The sequence below is a fragment of the Sinocyclocheilus grahami genome, unplaced genomic scaffold (genome assembly GCF_001515645.1).
Source record: "Sinocyclocheilus grahami isolate Dianchi unplaced genomic scaffold, SAMN03320097.WGS_v1.1 scaffold14.1, whole genome shotgun sequence".
Taxonomy (NCBI): Eukaryota; Metazoa; Chordata; class Actinopteri; order Cypriniformes; family Cyprinidae; genus Sinocyclocheilus; species Sinocyclocheilus grahami.
The window spans coordinates 1,754,540-1,759,067 of record NW_015505193.1 but is presented as its reverse complement, the minus strand read 5'-3'; the positions used below and the strand labels follow the sequence as shown (position 1 = coordinate 1,759,067).

The 4,528-nt window shown below is 34.1% G+C and overlaps 1 long non-coding RNA gene across 1 annotated transcript; it reads right to left on the bottom strand.

Moving 5' to 3' along the window:
• Positions 1–1,502: 1,502 nt before the first annotated feature.
• On the bottom strand, positions 1,503–3,959 carry LOC107601078 (uncharacterized). Its single transcript, XR_001610885.1, has 3 exons — positions 3,894–3,959; positions 2,728–2,899; positions 1,503–1,610 (listed from the first exon to the last, which is right to left on the bottom strand). It is a non-coding gene; the product is annotated as an uncharacterized lncRNA (long non-coding RNA).
• Between the last annotated feature and the right edge of the window lie 569 nt (positions 3,960–4,528).

The window sequence follows — 4,528 nt, the reverse complement described above, 5'->3', positions numbered from 1 at the left end:
AGTTATTGCTGCAAAATGGGGGTCAGGCCAGATACTGAAAGCAAAGATTCACATACTTTTGCCACTGACGGATATGTAACACTGGATCATTTTTCACAATAAATAAATCACAAAATATTTATTTTTGTCTCATTTCTTTGACTGGACAACTTTCAGGACTTGTATGAAAAACTGATGATCTTTTGGGTCATATTTATGCAGAAATATAGAAAATTCTGAAGGGTTCACAACCTTTCAAGCAGCACTGTATACATATATAATCTATGTAATCTAAAAGGATAACATGTTTGTTGTCTTTTTTTGTCATGGTCATGTTTTTTTTTTTTTTTTTTGCAAAAAAAAGTTTAAAATATACATATGTTTTCAATTATTTCATGTTTTTTCAACTTTTTTAAATGCAAAAAAAAAATTACTTTTCATATGTAAAAACAACAAAAGATTATTGGAATATGTTTTACAAGAAAATACTATTTCAGTCTTTTTACTTAAAAATTTCATGTTTTTTTTCTCAGTGTGTTACTTGGCATTTCTTTGTAAATATTTGTGAAGTTTACAAGCTGTTTTTCAAGTGAAAATTGTTACATTGTTTTTAGTGTACACAAGACCACAAGTGAAAATATATATTTTTTTTATATATAATTATATAGTTTTTATATATTATTTAACTTTTTCATATAAAAAATGAAAACATTTAATACAAATGTATTTATTACAAATTATTTAATCAACATAAAAATTTCTGTGAATTTAATTTAATTATGGACATTAATTTTATGTTTCCTTCTAATTGCTTTCTAATTTACTTAATTGATTAGTAACCAAGATATAGTATAGAATATAAACTGTGATTCATTTTACATCCTTCTCTTTTATCAAAATCTAAAACTTTCTTTTTCTAGGTTTAAAATGGATTTTTTTTTTTTTTTTTTTTTTACTTTAGGACCCCATGTGAAATCTGACATCCGTCAGGAATCAGTAGGTGGTATCGCCACATTGAGATTCTGGATCTTGTCTTTTTGGGATGATCCTGCATGTGGCTTCATGTCTTTATATGCTTAACAAGATCTGTGACCCAACTTCTTCCACAGCAAACTGGGTGTTAAAAGAGTTGACAGCGAGCCTTAACACACAGGCCTTGTTATTTTAGACGGTGACCCTTATCTCTCCAGCACTCACGTTTCAACATGGCGCTAAACACATTTATATATTACTCTACACCTTTGATAGTGCCTTTCATGCATGTTATTTTATATCATCTGAGTGCAGTGCCACAAGTAACGAGATATCTCTGTTTCTCCTCTCACATATTGTATAGACCAGAATATCACAGAAACTTGGATGTGCTCTCTTTTGACTTGGACTAGCAAGCTAAAAGTTTTGCATATGCAAGCACCACTCACATTTTCTTTAAAAAATGTAGTTTGAAATACATGAACGTGTCCCATATTGGATGGTCTTCTTCAATTTTTAATGCTCATGTAGCATTTCTGAACAGTCTGGTTATGTGTGGCTTTGATTGGCAGTTTTGGAGAGCGTATAGGGCTCTTGACAGAACTCCCATCCGCCTCTTCCATCCAAAATCCATCAGAAAGCAGTTCACTATAAGAGGCCTGAAGGAGAGAGGAAATCTAATTAAAAACTCCAGGGGCATCAGAAGAAGGTTCTCTGGTAACAAAAAGGCGAAGTTTAATTAATAATTTTTGCTGCTCAGGCGTTCTGCGGCATTGACTCTAAAGGACCCTTCTTTCTGCACACGTTTCCTGTCCAGTGCTTCTCAGGGATGAAATCAATTTCGTTCAGGGGTCACTTTTGAGTGCCCTCCTGTAACATACACAGAGCTGTTTAGTAAAGGGTCACCACTGACATTTTTAGTGCATGTAATGCCAATGTTTGGTTAGGGATGACATGAACAATGAAAATTAAAAGGTGTCATTAATCACCTTCACTTATGGTGTATAAATGATAAATTATATAAATAATGTATATTTATAAAATGTGTATATATTTAGAAATAAAATGTATTTTTATAGCATATACAATTTTATTTTGTATAATTTTAAATTATATTTTTTTTTACATATTATATATATATATATTTATTTATTTATTTATTTATACAGTACACTTATAGTTTAAGTTTTATGATTCACTAGTTTGACGAATCAAACTCTTAAATTAGAGATGAATCATCTGTCTAAACTCTGTCTTACAAGACAAAGAAGGGTCACAAAATCTAATCGAATGTCTTTTGGAAACTTGATGACAAAATAAAAAGTGCATTTAAATGATTAGTGTTGCTGGAATTCATAAATATTTGATATATTGCCCAGCCTATTCCTGTATATCAATAGCAGTGCCATATTACAAATCCTTTCACTTTGTTTCTATTAGCACGGAAGAATAAGTCTATGATCTTATTCTGTCAGTGTGAAGTTCTTTGCCTGCTTCCCCTTAATCTAAATTAGCATACTTACTGCCCATTCGTACAGCTCACAAAGAAGCTGAAAACAAATGATAAAGCCAGACAGGAGGAGAAAGAAAGAGAGAAGGTAGCAATCAGAGAAATCGATATCTAGATATATTGTTCAGTGGCAGATAATGAGATTTTCATGACATGGTGGGGGAGTTATTGAATTTGGTGAGACAGCAACATGCTTTTGATGACTGTCGATCCATCCAGGATAAATCTGAGGATCAAACACGTTGTTGGTCATTTAACCTTCTCACCTGTTAAGTCGATGTTCTGAGCGTGTCGCATCAAATTAGCTAGCAGAATTCAGCCATTCGTCCATGCATGTGGCTCTGATTGATGCAGAAGACCAGACTGGTCAAGTCAAGAAGGTGCAGCAGCAGTAGATCTTGATTATGGTGCTGGAGACTGTTTCTACACATGAAAATCCTAAGAAAGAGAGAATGCACACACACACACACAAAAAACCCCAGTAATTCTGTGGTGTTTTTTTATTTGAAAATGCTGAAAATCATTCATCATTTTTCTGGGAGTAATCAATAATTCTTCCATTTAAATTCTTCTGTTAACACAGACTGACATCAACTTAACCACAAAACAATAAAAGGAGTAAACAGTGGGAGCACAAATTAGCTGTTAATGAGAACACAAAGCCTTTGCTGTCTCCTTGTCACAATAGCTTCCCCAACTCATGCATCTGCAGTAAACATATTTCAGTTTGGCCTGCCGTCCTCTTATCCAGTCAGAGACTGAAGGGAGTGCATGCTCATTAGAGACTCTATGGCAGTGATCCACTTTCCTACAGTTTAGCTCTACAATCAAGCACACCGGAGTTTGCTAATCAATGTCTTCAGGATCATTCGAAAATCACAGGTAGGTTTGTTTGATTATAGGGCTGGAGCTAAACTCTGCTGGAAAGTGGATCTCGCGAGCCAGATTTGATGATCACTGCTCTATGGTATACAAATGTTATTTACAGATCAGTCAGCAGATCTAATTAAATTTTTATAGGCCTACTAACTTAAATAGCAATCTGTCTAATTCCTGTGCCACTAGTGTTACTAAGCGAACTTACAAAAGTAAATAAATTAGCCTTTTAATGCCACAGGAATCCAGACTGCAACTAAAACGGCGACAAAAAAAACTCTGCTGGAAAGTGGATCTCGCGAGCCAGATTTGAGGATCACTGCTCTATGGTATACAAATGTTATTTACAGATCAAGTCAGCAGATCTAATTAAATTTTTATAGGCCTACTAACCTAAATAGCAATCTGTCTAATTCCTGTGCCACTAGTGTTACTAAGCGAACTTACAAAAGTAAATAAATTAGCCTTTTAATGCCACAGGAATCCAGACTGCAACTAAAACGGCAGCAAACGCGACAAAAAAAATAAAAAGTTAAATAAAATACAGTCGAGAAACCTTTGTGTGTGTCCATATGAGTCAGATCTCGTGGCAGTGTTCCGCGCTCAAACAAGCACAGCGCGTGAAGTGATGTCCTAATCGTGAACAAATGACTCTTATGAACCGGTTCATTTTTAATGAGTCAAAAAGATTCGGAAACAAATTTGTCGTTCTCACTCGTTGGTAAAAGTTTTGAATCGGACTCACTCGGCTCACTCACTCAATCGTTCAAGGCCGTTACTGATTCCCTTATTGAACCGCGAGTAATTTTTTTGGTTTATGTTCAATTCGAAATGAATCAGGAACTGTCAGTTAGTGGTACTGGTTGCTCGCATGATCATTTGTAATTTAAAAAATATATATCCACTGCAGATTTATGTTGTAATAAAGGGTATTTGAACAATAATAGAAATATTTCACAAAAATACTATTGTGCATTTGTACGGTTCACGTAGGCCTAATTCAAGCTGCTGGCAAAGAACCATCTGAATGAAACGATTCACTAAAATGAATCACAGATTTACTGATTCATTTGAGGCCCTGTAGATATGCCCACTGAGGCATTTTATGTCTTTTTATTTTCTTTTTTTGTAGAAAACTAGTTAATTATGAGCATGTTTTATTTATTTAGTTAGTGTACATTTACTGGTTCA